We start from the raw sequence: 17,182 nt of genomic DNA on the forward strand, positions 1-17,182 counted from the left end.
TTCTCCAGTCCTGGCAACATCCTCGTAACTCTCCTCTGTACCCTCTCTAATGCAATTACATCTTTCCTGTAATGTGGTGACCAGAACTGTACGCTGTACTCAAGCTGTGGCCTAACTAGTGTTTTATACAGTTCTAGCATAACCTCCCTGCTCTTATATTTTGTGCCTTGGCTAATAAAGGAAAGTATCCCGTATGCCTTCTTAACCACCTTATCTACCTGTCCTGCTACCTTCAAGGATCTGTGGCCATGCACTCCAAAGTCCCTCTCTTCCTCTACACCTCTCAGTATCCTCCCATTTATTGTGTATTGCCTTGCCTTGTTTGACCTCCCCAAATGCATTATCTCACACTTCTCCGGATTGAATTCCATTTGCCACTTTTCTGCCCACCTGACCAGTTCAGTGATATCTTCCTGCAGTCTACAGCTTTCCTCCTATCAACCACATGGCCAATTTTTGTATCATCTGCAAACTTCTTAATCATGCCCCCTAGATTTAAGTCTAAATCATTAATAAATACTACAAAAAGCGAGGGACCTAGTACTGAGCCCTGCGGAACGCCTCAGGAAACAGCCTTCCAGTCACAAAAGCACCCCTTTATCGTTACCCTTTGCTTCATGCCACTGAGCCATTTTGGATCCAATTTACCACTTTCCCTTGGATCCTACTGGCTTTTACTTTTTTGACCAGTCTGCCATGTGGGACCTTGTCAAAAGCCTTGCTAAAATCCATGTAGACTACATCAAATGCACTACCCTCATCGACCCTCCTTGTTACCGCCTCAAAAAATTCAATCAAGTTAGTCAGACACGGCCGTCCCTTAACAAATCCACATTGACTGTCCTTGATTAATCTGTGCCTTTCTAAAAGACGGTTTATACTGTCCCTCAGAATTGATTCCAATAATTTGCCCACCACCAAAGTTCGACTGACTGGCCTGTAATTACTAGGTTAATCCTTTTCTCCCTTTTTAAACAACAGTACAACGTTAGCAGTCCTCCAATCCTCTGGCACCACACCTGTAGCCAGAGAGGATTGGAAAATGATGGTCAGAGCCTCCACTATTTCCTCCCTTGCTTCTTTTAACAGCTTGGGATACATTTCATCCGGGCCTGGCGATTTACCTACTTTCAAAGATGCTAAACGCCTTATTACTTCCTCTCTCATTATGCTTATCCCATCCAATATTTCACACTCCTCCTCCTTAACTACAATCTCATTATCCCCCTCCTTTGAGAAGACGGACGCAAAGTATCCATTAAGAACCATATCCACATCTTCCGCCTCCACACAGAGACCAAAATGGTAACCTAACAGGCCCGACTCTTTCCTTAGTTATCCTCTTGCTCTTTAGTAATATTAAACATTTTTGGGTTTTCCTTAATTTTACTTGTCCGTATTTTTTCATGCCCTCTCTTTCCTTTCCTAATTTCCTTTTTAATTTCACCCCTGCACGTTCTATACTCCTCTAGGCTTTCTGCAGTATTGAGCTCTCGGTGTCTGACATAAGCTTCCCTTTTTTGCATTATCTTACCCTATATGCTCCTGGTCATTCAGGGGGCTCTAGATTTGGCAATCCCACCCTTTTTCTTTGTGGGAACATGTTGACTCAGAACCCCCTGAATCTCCCCCTTGAATGCCTCCCACTGATTTACCTTCAAGTTGCTGTTTCCAGTCCACTTTTGCTAAATCACTTCTCAGCTTAGTAAAATTGGCCTTTCCCCAATTTAGAACTTTGACTCCCTTTCTATCTTTCTCCTTTTCCATAACTATGCTAAATCTAAATGAATTATGATCACTACCACCAAAATGCTCTCCCACTGATACTCCTTCCACCTGCCCAGCTTCATTCCCTAAAACTAAATCCAGAACTGTCCCCCCACCCCACTTCTTGTTGGGCTTGCTACGTACTGGCTAAAAAAGTTCCCCTAAATGCAATTTAAGAATTCTGCGCCCTCTATACCTTTTACACTGATTGTATCCCAGTTAATATTAGGGTAGTTGAAATCCCCTACTATTACTGCCCTATTGTTTTTGCACTTCAGAAATTTGCTTACATATTTGCTTCATTTGACCCAACTGGTCTATGCTGCCATTTATGTTCCACACGAGCCTCCTCCCACCCTTCTTCATTTAACCCTATCAGCATACCCTTCTATTCCTTTCTCCCTCATTTGCTTATCTGGCTTCCCCTTAAATGCTTCTGTGCTATTTTCCTCAACTACTCCTTGTGGTAGCGAGTTCCACATTCTTATCAGTCTTTGGGTAAAGAAGTTTCTCCTGAATTCTCTATTGGATTTATTAGAGACTATCTTATATTTATGATCTCTGGTTTTGATCTCCCCAAAAGTGGAAACATCTTCTCTATGTCTACCCTATCCGACCCTTTCATAATCTTAAGGACCTCTATCAGCTCCCCCCTCAGCCTTCTCTTTTCTAGAGAAATGAGCCCCAGCCTGTTCAGTCTTTCCTGATAAGTATATCCTCTCTGTTCATTTGTATCATCCTTGTGAATCTTTTTTACACCTTCTCTAATGCCTCTATATCCTTTTTATAATATGGAGACCAGAACTGTGCACAATACTCCAAGTGAGGTCTAACCAAGGTTCTATACAAGTTTAACATAACTTCTCTGCTTTCCAATTCTATCCCTTCAGAAATGAACCCCAGTGCTTGGATTTGCTTTTTTTTTATGGCCTTATTAACCTGCAACGCTACTTTGTGATTTGTGTAGTTGTACCCATACATCCCTTTGTTCCTCTACCCCATTTAATCTATTATCCAAGCAGTATGTGGCCTGCTTATTCTTCCTACCAAAATGCACCACCTCGCACTTATTTATATTGAAATTAATTTACTAATTACATGCCCATTCTGCAAGTTTATTAATGTCTTTGTGTATTTTGTTGCATTCTTCCTTTATATTAACTACACCTCCCCAATTTGATGTCGTCTGCAAATTTTGAAATTGTACTTCCGATTCCTGAGTCCAAATTGTTAATGTAAATTGTGAGCAACAGAACAATGCAAGCATAGTTTACAGCATAGGAGGAGGCCAATTGTATCTATGCCAGCTCTCTTCGGAGCAATCCAAAACTAATCCCACTGCCTGCTTTGGTTATGGATTAGAATGAAAAGGACAATGAATTAATTAAATATACAAGCTATTACACACCTTCTGCATTAAAAATATATTCCATTTGCTGCTCAAATAAAATTGCCATTGAGATTACTTGAATCTGTAAATTAATATGTACATTTAAACAGATAAAAGAATAGTCTTCCTCTAATACTAATCTCGGTAGGCTAGTTCCTCACTGAAACTTTACTAAATATGTTTAAAAGAAAATTGAGAAAAATAAACTGTGGTTTACTATTTTACACCATAAAGCACCAAAAAATTATTTTCTTTGATTTAATATTGTATAGAGAGGCCACATTACAATTTAATCAACTAGATCTAAAACCATGAATATGCTTTTTGAAAACCTGTTTTATTCAACTAAATGATTACTAGCATGCTTTTGATACTTTATTGTAAGATTTAAATCTGAGGTTTCAAGTGATCTTCCATTTCTGATAGAGGTTATTTTACTTTATTTTTCTTCAACCTGAAATTAGGCCGCTGTCTCAAATTATTTAAATTGAAACATCTAATCACATTTTCCTTCAGATTTAAGGTTAATCAAAGCTCTGCTCTAGGTGATAGTGGATATATAAAAGAAAGAGCTTGCATTTATATACTGCTTTTCCTCAGGGTCCTCAGGGTTTCGCAACCACTGATGCTATATAGGGAAACAGCAAATGCAATGAATGACCAATTAAAAGCAAAATACTGCGGATGCTGGAAATCTGAAATAACAGAAAATGCTAGCAATACTCAGCAAGTCAGGCAGCATCTGTGGAGAAAGAAACAGAGTCAACATTTCAGGTCGATGACCCCGTTTCTTTCTCCAGAGGTGCTGCCTGACTTGCTGAGTATTTCCAGCATTTTCTGTTTTTATTTCAGAATGATCAATTAATCTATTTTGGTTAAGGGAGGAATGTTGGCCAAGACACTGGCAACAGTGTCATGGAATTTATTACGTCTACTTGAGCAGATGGACAAGGCCTTGGTTTGACAATTCATCCAAAAGACAGCACCTCTGACAATACTGTATTCCCTCAGTACTGTACTGAAGTGTCAGCCTAGATTATACGCTCATGGAGTGTGGTTTGAATACACAATCTTCTGACTCAGAGGTGAAAGTGCGAAGTCTATCACGCAGACATCAATTAACGTTCTCCCAAATTATGATGTAAAGACAGACTAATGTTAGTAATACCAAGAGAAAGAATTGCAGACTGAAGTTTGGACAAGAGATGAGATAGGCTGGTCGGGCCTGTGAAAGGAGCAACAACATAAAATGATTCTTAGCGTTAATCTCCTCCTTGGTATACCAGGTGTTTAGATAGTTTTCAGTTAGAGTAATATAATAATGATTTACTGTGTTTCAAGCCATTTTTGAGCAGGAAAGACATAACTGTAATCATGGGCTTGCTTGTGGATAAATCGAGATTATTTCAATTTTCACTGAGTCATTTACCACAAAAATTGAACACTCCACATGCTTGAACTTTTCGATATTTATACCAGTTAACTGACTCGCTAGCTGCTTAAAGGCTCATTGTTACAGGTGCAATTTGATTGGCTGCTTGCTTATCGCCACCGTTAACAAACTTGACATTCTCACCAATTGTATGTTTCAAAACTGGGAGTTCTTATGACTCTGCTAGTCGGTTACAGTGAAAAAAAACATTTTTAAACAAAAGATAAATATGGTGGAATTCTTCACAGGGTAAAAGTTTGCAAGTTATAGACCTTTTTTGTAACATATGATATACAATGTAAGTAATCAGAGCACAATGTGTCACCCAGTGTGACGTTAATGTCTACACTGCAGATTCATTTCTCTGCCCATCTTACACCCTTTATGTTGAATTTCCTGTGCCACTTACAAGGTAAGGACAATTTTATTGTGAGCTGCAAGACGAGGCTCCAATAAATCTCTGTTGCTGATCATCATTTTGAAAGTGGAATTTCTAAATAAGCGTAACCTACTTACAATTCGTTTAACAACATTGCTGTTACTATTAGTATGTTAAACAGCTCACAATCTGGCAGGTTAAATTAGCTTCTTTCTAACAAATCATTTTCTAATTACTACAAAGCAGTTTTCAACAGTGTGAATGATTTTAATAATCTTCTGGTGTCTTTCGTATCCTTTTAAATGTATTCTAATTTTCTACCCTCTTTAGCTGGAGAATGGACCCTCTTAGTATATCATCCAATCTATGTGTGAGCCTAGACAGTGAGTGTCATTTAGTGGGAGACAGGTAAGGGAGGTCACAACCTAGTCCAATCCTGTTGATGTTATCATACATGCATTTTCCTGGAGGGGTCAATGGTAATGATAACGAGCAGAAGCCCTTGCTAATTTTCCCATTCATAATCCATGATGCTGAGGCCAATCCTAGTGCCCTCACCACCACCTAGTTGAGATCAACCAACATAGTAGAGACTAGGGATAGAATCTGGGATGTTTGTGACCTGTATAACTACCACATCCAGCGTACCTTCTTTCATTCTTTCAATGCAGCAGCAGTTCCATTTGCTTTATTTTATCATGGGTTAGTGATGTTCTGGAATTGCACTGTAACAAGTTATTGACATTGCTGTGAGTAATGGAAGAAGGTACAACTTAGGATGCAAGAAACAAAGAAATATTGGTGCAGATTATGGATGATAAATTACATGCTTGGAAGTCATTCTTAGAATTTTTGTTTTGGGATATTGAAAATATAAGCAACAACTTGCATTTATATAGTGTCTTTAACGTAGTAAAACGTCCTGAGGCACTTCACAGGCGCAAAAGCAGACAAAAATTGACAGTTTTTAGTTGAACCCTTTCAGGACTTAGGTAGCAGTTCTGAACCAATAATTACCAGGAGCCTGGAAATTACTGTTGTTGATATTAGAAGACAAACGCTTAATGCCTTTGTATGGTATTTCTCTGTCTGCTATTTTAGTGCAGGTGTTAACTCATTTAAATTAAACAGGTTTGTAACACATTTTATCTCCAGATATTTTTCTTGTGCTCAGCGTCAAAGACCACTCCTGTGAGCAAGCCCTTGCTCCCTACAAACCATAGTTTGTTTGCCTTTACATACCTAAATCAGGATAATTGTAACAAGCCCAAAGAAACCCTTGTCCCTTACTGGACACATCACATGCCCACACCATGATCTCCTTTACTATGGTAAGCAGTAGACTATGCCTTAGGATATGAACTACAGAACAAATCTATTTAAAACTAAATATGTAAAATGTTGTAGCAAAGACAAATAGCAAATTTACAGGAATATACATTATACAACTATTCCTCTTTGGACTACATAACGGTCACCTCTCCTGCTAAAGCTCACTGTAAAATTGGACCTAACAACGTCCTTTAACAATGACCTTACATGAAGTTTGCTGTGTAACCCTCCTGCCTTTCTCTGTCTGTGGCTTTAGAAGGACTGCTGAATTGGGGCAAGCCTCCTGAGGTACATTTTACAATTCCTTTGTAGTTCAATTAGGAACAAAAGGAATCAAATATGTATCTCTTGTGTTGGCATTAGGCTGACAAGTCACCAGGTTGGCAAAACTCAGTAGGGCTGAGCTTCCCAGATGCTGGAACAATCCAACTGTCCTAATTTGTAACAGTCTCTTTGAAATATACCTGGGGGTATACGTACACAAATCATTGAAGGTGGCAGGGCAAGTTGAGAAAATGGTTAAAAAAGCATACAGGATCCTGGGCTTTATAAACAGATGTGATGTGGAGATGCCGGTGATGGACTGGGGTGGACAAATGTAAGGAATCTTACAACACCAGGTTATAGTCCAACAAATTTATTTTAAAATCACAAGCTTTCGGAGATTATCTCCTTCGTCAGATTCCTTACATTTATAAACAGAGGCATAGAGTACAAAAGCAAGGAAGTCATGATGAACCTTTATAAAACACTGGAGTATTGTGTCCAGTTCTGGGCACCGCACTTTAGGAAAGATGTGAAGGCCTTAGAAAGGGTGCAGAAAAGGTTTACTAGAATGATTCCAGGGATGAGGGACTTTAGTTACGTGGACAGACTGAAGAAGCTGGGGTTGTTCTTCTCGGAATAGAGAAGGTTGAGAGGAGATTTGATAGAGGTATTCAAAATCATGAAGGGTCTAGACAGAGTAGATAGAGAGAAACTGTTCCCATTGGCGGAAGGATCAAGAACCAGAGGACACAGATTTAAGGTGATTGGCAAAAGAACCAAAGGTGACACGAGGAAGAACTTTTTTTTTAACGCAGCGAGTGGTTAGAATCTGGAATGCACTGCCAGAGGGTGTGGTTGAGGCAGATTCAATCATGGCCTTCAAAAGGGAACTGGATAAAACTTGAAAGGAAAAGATTTGCAGGGCTACGTGCATAGGGCGGGGGAGCGAAACTAGATGGAATGCTCTTGCATAGAGCCGGCATGGACTCGATGAGCTGAATGGCCTCCTTCCGTGCTATAACCTTTCTATGATTCGATGAAATCAATGAACAAAGCAAGCAGGTAAACAAGGATGCAAATTAATACATTAACACATATATATATATATTTGGACATCTACAACAGACATTTATCTCTGTCCCTGAGCAGTTGTGCATCAACCAGACAAAACTATTTTCTTTAAGTGAACTTAATTTTAATACCGAATGTACCATAAAGGAACAAATAAAAATATACTATGGACAGAATACCACATTTTGCCTCATCATTTAAAATAAATAGGTAACAGTTTCATTAAAATAGTGGATAGAGGAGCATCGCACAAATGCATTAACCATTTTACCGCCAATAACATCAATAGTAATGTCTAACCTTTGTAGTTTAAAAATATATATAAGGTGTTGTCTCATCTGCAAGGGAATGAGCATATAATAGGTTTTTATTACTCATATAATCGATGTCGAGTTTGCTTATATATTTTACACTGAATTTAACATGCACTCACTGATATCACTTCATAAATATCCCAGGCAGCTCTGAATATCAGTAAATGTCTAGAAATTCGTAAGATTTCACAAAAAATACAATAAAAGTTGATGAAAATAAGAGGCTGGTGGGAGTTTATAGCAAAACTGAACTGTAAGGTTCCAGTACAATGTACTTTAAATGCTGCTCTTGAGATTTCTAATGTAATCAGAGATCCTTTGTGTTATTGTGCCTATGGATTATCTATTCTTCTGCCCTTAACAGTTACAGTCAATTCCACTTAACAGGAAATTACAAATCTCCAATCGAAAAAAAATACCTTTTTTTCCTTTCTTTCATTTATTTTAGATGAATCTGGAACTCTCGCCCCCAAAAAGCTATTGAGGCTGGGGGTCAATTGAAAATTTAAAAACTGAGATTGATAGATTTTTTTGTTAGGCAAGAGTATTAAGGCTTATGGAACCAAGGTGGGTAGATGGAGTTAAGATACAGATCAGCCATGATCTAACTGAATGGCGGAACAGGCTTGAGGGGCTGAATGCCTACACCTGTTCCTTTGTTCCTAGGACATTAACACTCTGCAGCTTTTCTAACTGTCAGCTGTAGAGATTACTGTCAAGTTCACTTGCAGCATGCAACCGGCTGCATGAGAGTTACATACCGGAAGTGCATGCTGCTAGCTGGGGGTCTTGTGCAATATGAAAGAAGTTATTAACCCCCAACCTAAGAGGAACATCACCACATCACCAAAATGTCCTATTAAGCATCAGCCTTGGCTCAGTGGTAACAGACTTGCCTGAGCCAGAAGCTGATGGATTCAAGGCCCGTTCTAGGGGTTGAGCACATAATCTAAGATAACACGTAAGTGCAGTACTGAAGGAATGTTGTACTGTCGGAGGTGCTGTCTGTTGGATGAGAATTTAAATGGAGTCCCATCTGCCTGTTCAGGTGGATGTGAAGGATCCTATAGAGTTGCCCTGCCCAACATTTATCCTTGAATCAGCACCATCAAGATAGATTAACTGGTCATTGGTCTCATTGCTACCTGTGAGATGTTCCTATGATACTGCCACCTCTGTCCACGTAACAACAGTGATTACACTTCAATAGTAATCAATTGGTTGTGAAGCACTTTGGGACATCCTGAGGATCTGAAAGGCACTATATGAATGCAAGTTCTTTCTTCATGTATTTATAAACAAACAAGAAAGCTTTTTCTTTCACAAGGACTGTGCACCTTTAATATTTATGAATCATCTACACTCTGAAACGTTGGTTATACAATGGTTTAGGAATCATTAACAAGCGATTAAGAGTGCAGACTGCAGACCACAGAGGTACAATTACTATAGATCATTGGGGCGAATTGTGGTTGGAAAAAAGGCACAAACTTAGAACTGAAACTTCTACATTGGTAATGTGTCACAGAAGTGAAAAGAATATCCATCCAATTATTAAACCTGCTATTAGGTAGAATTTGACCTTTGATTTGCTCTCAAGTACAGCAGTGTTGAACAACATTAGAATTTTACTGAAACTCACCATTGTAGCTCACCTATTACAACAGAAAATGGGGGCCAAATTGGTCTTGGGTGGTAATGCAAAGAACTGTTGCGACGAATCGACCGCTCCTTTTACACTCCGCCCAATTTTCTTTTCCATGGACCCGACGATTTGCTATTACTGGTTTTGTGCTTTCGCCCGAGACAAATTTCACCCCTGAGGAGTCCACTTTGAAAGCAAGAAAGGAAATTCAAAAGTGAGCCCAGCTTTAACTGGACTTGCTGCCAATCCCATCCTTCCCCCCCCACCTTCAACAATTGTTGTAAAAATAATCCTATCAGTGGGAAATTGATACTTTTTGACAAACTTTAAGTTGCGATTTGAAATGTGAACTAGTTCTTACTTGACCTAGTATTTTTCTTGAATCTTTGCATTAACTGTCAAATGTATGGTGTAACAAAAAAAGACTAAGCCAAATCAGCATATTATCTTACAAGTTGGAAGCTAACAATTAAATAACCTAAAAATATCTTGGGTTGCAAGGCGAGGCAAGCTGTACAATATTATTTTTTAAAATATTGGTGCAGTTCTTGGTATTTACTGGAACTAACTTCCATACAATGAATCTGCCAGTATACAGTGGTATGATATAACAGAACTGAAAGGTGAATAAAGGTCATTCAGCCCATCAAAGCACCTCCCTCAGGTGGCCATTTTGTATTCAGTGGGAGTTTTTTTTAATAATCTGTGTAAATGTCAAGTGGTAATTTTTGTTACCGCTGTCTGCAAGAGGCCTGTAATGTGGTTTACTTCAATCATTGCCATCTTAGATGGTGCAATGTTGTGTCAGCTTTAATATCACTTTTAATTAGGGATGCTAAAGGAACACTCTGCTTCATTAACCATTTCATTATGAACTGTTCATAAGGAATAGTAGAAACAGAGTACAGCACAATACTGGCATGTTAGATAGCAATAGGAGGAAGCCATTTTGGGCCATTGTGACTCTGTCATTAATTTATTCTGACCAAGTGACTTCTTTGTTACCACATATACTTTATAAGAGGATAGCACAGAGCTACAAACTTCATTTTATATTTTATTCACCAGCATCGGAACCTGCACTTACTCAATTCTTATCAACTTAATTCAGGAGTGTCCAAGGATCTTGCACCTTATAGGGTGCTTAGCTGTGTACTATAGAACCTCTTGGCCACATATAAAGTATAAATTTCTATTCTCATTAATTTGCAGAGATATAAGACGTAGTCACTTCACATCTTGGTATCTGATTTAGGATTTATCCACCAACAGCACTAAGAACAGCCATTTTCAAATGCCAAAGCTGCCAAAATTCAAACCAGGATAAGTGACTGAGTAAGAAGTAGAAGTACAAATCAAAACGGAGTTTCTGGAGCTTTGTGGGCCAGAGTGCCAGGGGTCAGAGTCATACTTGGCCCACATTTGTAGTTTGGCCATTAGAGGCACCACTTGTTACTGGAATCCTGCCATAAATTAGATTTTTCATGTGCCAGCACCAGATGAAGCTGGCAAATGAACTCCTAAGAAGCTTTGAGAGATCTTTGGCCTGAGTTTCTTATAGTAGACACAGAAAAACAAAAGATGTCTTTTATTTCAAAAGGTCCTTCAGCTCACTGTGAATTATCAATAAGGCATATTCAGCTCACAGTTGCCAGATGAATGGTGGATGAATGACAGACAGATCAATGTTATATAATTGTTAAGTAAAAAAAAAGTTAAAAGATACATGAGGGGCATTGGTCAACAAGGGGAGTGAGAGATAGTATAAAACCAAAAGGGCTTATACGAAAGCAAAAAACCATAGAGAGTAAGGTGGGCCTCTTAAAGACAGACGCAGGTGATATTGTAATTGAAAAACAGGAAATGGCAGACCTGTTAAATAATTACTTTGTATTGGTCTTTACAGTAGAGGATGAGGATAACGAACCAGAGATACAAGGAAAACTAAAAATAAATAAAGGGGAGGAACTAACTAGATTCAACATTAGTAAAAAAGAAGTGATGGAGAAACTAAAGAGATTAAAGATAGACAAATCTCCAGGACTCAATGGTTTCCACCCCAGGGCATTAAAAGAAGTAGGTGAGGAAATTGTTGATGTGTTAGTCATGATCTTCCAAAACTCTCTCGATTCAGGAATTGTCCCCTTGGATTGGAAAACTGTCATTGTCACTCCATTATTTAAGAAGGGTAGGAGGGATAAACTAGGAAATTATAGGCCTATTAGTCCAATTTTAGTTGTGGGGCAGTTACTCAAATCTGTTATTAGGGACAGAGTGATAGAGCATTTGGACAAATATTAGCTAATCAGAGAGCCAGCATGGATTTGTAAAGGATAAGTCATGTCTATCAAACCTAGTTGAAATTTTTGAGGCCGTAACAAACGTGGTAGATAAGGGAGTGCCTATGGATGTTATTTATATGGACTTCCAGAAGGCATTTGACAAGATTCCACTTAAGAGACAAAAATGAGAATGCATGGAATTGGAGGCAAACTATTGGCTTGGACAGGGAATTGGTTAGGAGGTAGGAGACAGAGAGTAGGGATAATGGGTACGTACTCAAATTGGCAGGATGTGAATAGTGGTATCGCCCAGGGATCTGTACTGGGGCCTCAGTTTTTCCACTATATTTCTAAATGACTTGGATGAAGGAATAGAGAACCATATATTTAAGTTTGCTGATGACACTAAGTTAGCTGGCACAGTAAATAGTGTAGATGGGAGCAGAAAGTTGCAAAGGGACATCGATAGATTAAGTGAGTGGACAAAACTGTGGCAGGTGGAATTCAATGGAGGAAAGTGTACAGTCATCCACTTTGGACCTAAAAAAGATAGGTCAGAGTATTTTATAAATGGTGAGAAGCTAGGAACTGTGGATGAGCAGGGAGATTTAGAGGTCCAAGTGCAGAAATTACTAAAAGCTAGTGGACAGGTACAAAAAATAATTTAAAAGGCTAATGGAATGTTGGCATTTATCTCAAGGGGGCTGGAATACAGAAGGGTGTATGTTATGTTATGCACAGAGCTCTGGTGAGGCCCCATCTGGGGTATTGCATTCATCTGGGCACCCCACCTCAGGAAGGTTATATTGGCCCAGATTCACCAGAATGATACCGGGGCTAAAAGAGTTAAATTATGAGGATAGATTGCAAAGACTAGGCTTGTATTCCCTTGAATATAGAAGACTGAGGGGTGATCTAATTGAAGTGTTTAAGATGATTAAAAGGATTTAATAGGGTAGATAGAGAGAAACTATTTCCTCTAATGGGGGAGTCCACAACAAGGGGACATAACCTTAAAATTAGAGCTGGGCCATTCAGGGGCGATGTCAGAAAGCACTTCTTCACACAAAGGGTAGTGGAAATCTGGAACTCTCTCCCAAAAAGCTTTTGAGGCTGGGGGTCAATTGAAAATTTAAAAACTGAGATTGATAGATTTTTGTTAGGTAAGGGTATTAAATGTTACAGAACCAAGAAGGGTAAATGGAGTTAAGGTACAGATCAGCCATGATCTAATTGAATGGTGGAACAGGCACGAGGGGCTGAATAGCCTAATCCTGTTATGTTCTTATGTATGACAGATAGATAAATGAATGATATGTAGATAAATGCTATAAAAATGAATGAGAGACAGAAGAATGATGGAGAGATGAATGACATGTAAATACAGACAGATATATGATAGATGAATGATAGATAAATAAGAAATAATGAATGGCAAAATAGAGTGGTGAATGAATGCTGGATGGATGGTAGATAAATGATAAGCAAATAACAGATAGATGAAATGATAGACAAATGAGAGGTAGAAAATTGACAGATAGACAAATATCAGCTAGAACACAGCAATAAATAAACAATGTCAGCTAGATGAATCAGATAAATGACAGAGATTAATGATAGATAAAGGAAAAGGAAAGAACTTGCTTTCATATAGCGCCTTTCACGATCTTAGGACATCCCAAAATGCTGCAGGGCCAATGAAGCACTTTTTGGCGTGTAGTCATTGTTGTAATGTAGGGAAACACGGCAGCCAGTTTGCACACAGCAAGGTCCCACAAACAGCAATGAATGACCAGATCATCTCTTTTAGCTGTTGGTTGAGGGACTAAATGTTGGCCAGGACACCAGGAGAGCTCCCTTTCTCTTCTTTGAATAGTGCTGTGGGATCTTTTACATCCACCCGAGAGGGCAGACATGGCCTCAGTTCAAAGTCTCATCTGAAAGACAGCATCTCCAAGCATGCAGCACTCCCTCAGTACTGCACTGAAATGCCAGCCTGGATTATGTGACTACACATCAAAAGTATTTAATTGGTTGTAAAGCACTTTGGAACGTCCTGAGATTGTGAAAGGCGTCATAGAAATGCAAGTCTTCCTTTCTTTTTCAATGGTTGGATGAATGGTATGTGGATAAAAGACAGCTAAGTGGTGGATAGATAAATGACACATAAATTTCATATAGATAGATGGATGATAGATAAATGAGATATGATGGATCAATAAAATGACAGATAAATGATGGATAATTGAATGCCAGATAGAAGAATGATAACCAATTGAATGACAGAACAAAGATAGATGAATAAAGGCATAAATAATTACCAAAATAGATAAATGACAGTTACACAGATTTTAGAAAGATGCACAAGCGATAAACAACAAATACATCAGATAGATGAATGATAAATGCCAGACAAAGATAGATGAGAAAGATGAATGATAGATAAATGAATCATGAAGTAAATACAGATAATAACATAGATGTACAACAGATAAGTGAGATAGATAGGTGAATTGCAGATAGATTAATGCTAGATAAATAATAACGATATGATACAAAAATGATAGATAAATGAATCATTGGGGTAAAATACGGACATATAAATAATAGATGAATGGCATATAGTTGAATGACAGATTAATGTCAGAGAGATAAATAACAGATGGTTGACATAGATAAATGACAAATAGACTAATAAAGACTAATGGTCCAAAGATAAAAGACAGACAGAAAAAAAGAATAGATAAATAATAGATGGATGACAGACTAATGATAATTAATATATCAACTATTTGATTTATCATTCCTCTTCGATAAATTGAACTTAAATAAAAGTCAGACACATAAATGATAGGTGAATGACAGATGGATTAATGATCAATAAATCAATGGTAGATAATTGACAGATTGAGGTATGATGGATAGATGAATGACGCCTCGATTTTAAAATCCTTATCCTCATGTTCAAATCCCTCCATGGCCTTGCCCCTCCCTATCTCTGTAACCTCCTCCAGCCCTATAACCCTCAGAGAATTCTGAGTTCCTGCAACTCTGGCCTCTAGTGAATCCACCACCTCCTTCGCCGCACTATTGACAGCCGTGCCTTCAGCCATCTTGGCCCTAAGCTCTGGAATTCCCTCCCTAAACCTCTCTGTCTCTTTTTAGACACTCCTTAAAACCTACCTCTTTGACCAAGCTTTTCTGTCCCCTTTGTACGAACTCTTTTCATGTGATTGCACCACTGCACAAGAGGGATAATCTAAGCATCAGGTCCGATGTGAAAGCCAGAGATATGAGCCCCTACCCTCTCCTCTCTGCCTCCCCCCAATCCCACTCCACTCCAGGAGCTAGGTTACACTGCTTGGGCTTAAAATTTCTTTTTAAACTTAAATCATTATATTTTTCAAGCCAAAGCTCCCACTCACGCTTTCCTAACATTAAAATGTTAAGTGGAGCTCTTCGCTTGTGAGCTTGCATGGAGGTAGAGCTCCTTTGTCATTGGCCAGAGAACAAAACACAGATGGCAATGTAACTAGAGTCTGCCCGGTGCCGTTGTACTGTACTGCTACCTGTGTGAGACTGGTACTTATAATATGGTAACAATAATACTCTGAGGCAGGCTTCATATGCCACAGAATGAATATTTCACCACACTAAACATTGCAGAAGAGAACATCCTTTTTCAAAGACATATTTCTTTGTATATCAGCTGGAAAAATGCTTATCTAGGAATGGAGAATATGAGCAATCACAAAAGAATATCAAAATGTACACACATATGCACATTTAAAAACAAACGTGTTTCTTATTTTCATGCAAAATTGCTGCTGTGGTCCATGAAGGATAAGTCAAAAACAGGAAGATTAAAGAACATGAAACCACTTGTAACACTGGGGGATTTTTGTGTGTTTTTTTACACATCCATGTAGCCAACCCTGATTCTCATTTAATCAAAAATAAATACAGCAAGTACTGTGTTTGCTGAACAATATTTTAATCATTCTGCCACAAGAGGTCAAGGAAGCCTCAGATACAGCCAGAATGTAGAGGTCTGCCTGAGCTATCTTCTGATGCTTGTGTGGCCTGTGTCATAAAACCCTTGAAATATCTTCAGTTCTCTGACCTACAGAAAGAGACCCTGTCAGATATATGGGTAGCCCTAGATATCATTCTGTAGAAGATCAGCTGTATTTTATTGTAGAGACTGTATTCAGCTTAGACTGAAATCTTTTGTGTAGTGCAACATCCCATGACACAACCTGCAAGTTTCTACACTTGCTGTATGTTTGCTGCAAGTCCCCCGAGGCAGGGAAAATGTGAGTGGATCGGAACAATAACAAATACCTTGCCTCCTTCATGCCATGTTAAAATTAATTTTGTTTTACTGAGGCTTCATTTTTCAACTGCTATGTTTGTTCTGTTGGGTACTGTCAGAAGACTAATCTTTTGACTCTTTCAATTTTTTTTTCTCTTATTCCCCTGCTCAGTGTTTGCTAGAACAAAACAAGGGAAGGAAAAGTCTCGAAACCACTATGGTACCTTAGACACAGTGGGTATTTGTGTTTTGAGATTTAGCTAATCCATCACCCATGAATGTAAGATTCGCCAATCGCTTGGGTACTTGCTGAGTCACTTTAGTTGGATGCAGATATGAAATCACCTTACACGATATTAGTAATGAACACGTTAGTGTGTTTCTATGAGATTGCTCTACCTGACATTTTAAGAGGTGTTAACCTGTTTATTTTCAAATGAGTTAATGTATTCATCTCTAATCTCCAGCCCCATCTCAGACATCCCTTTCCTCTCCAAAGTCCTTGAATGCGTTGTTGCCTCCCAAATCCGTGCCCATCTTTCCCGCAACTCCATGTTTGAATCCCTCCAATCAGGTTTCCGCGCTGTCACAGTACTGAAATGGCCCTTATCAAAGTCACAAATGGCATCCTATGTGACAGTGATAAAATATCCCTTCTCATCCTTCTCAACCTGACTGCAGCCTTTGACACGGTTGACCACACCATCCTCCAGCAACGCCTCTCCTCCGTCGTCCGGCTGGGTGGGACTGTGCTACCCTGGTTCCATTCTTATCTATCCAGTCGTAGCCAGGGAATCATCTGCAATGGCTTCTCTTCCCGCTCCCGCACTGTTACCTCTGGAGTCCCCCCAGGAGCTATGGATTTGTAAAGTGTAGGTCATGCCTGACGAACCTGATTGAATTTTTTGAAGAGGTGACTAAGGTAGTGGACAGGGGAATGTCTATGGATGTTGTTTATATGGACTTCCAGAAGGCATTCGATAAAGTC

At 38.9% G+C, this 17,182-nt stretch overlaps 1 long non-coding RNA gene across 2 annotated transcripts in view; it reads right to left on the reverse strand.

Annotated features, from left to right (window-relative positions):
- The window catches only part of LOC137323961 (uncharacterized), a 108,043-nt gene that overhangs the window by 63,348 nt on the left and 27,513 nt on the right, over positions 1-17,182 (reverse strand). The window lies entirely within an intron of this gene.

Source organism: Heptranchias perlo, chromosome 7, assembly GCF_035084215.1.
Source record: "Heptranchias perlo isolate sHepPer1 chromosome 7, sHepPer1.hap1, whole genome shotgun sequence".
NCBI lineage: Eukaryota > Metazoa > Chordata > Chondrichthyes > Hexanchiformes > Hexanchidae > Heptranchias > Heptranchias perlo.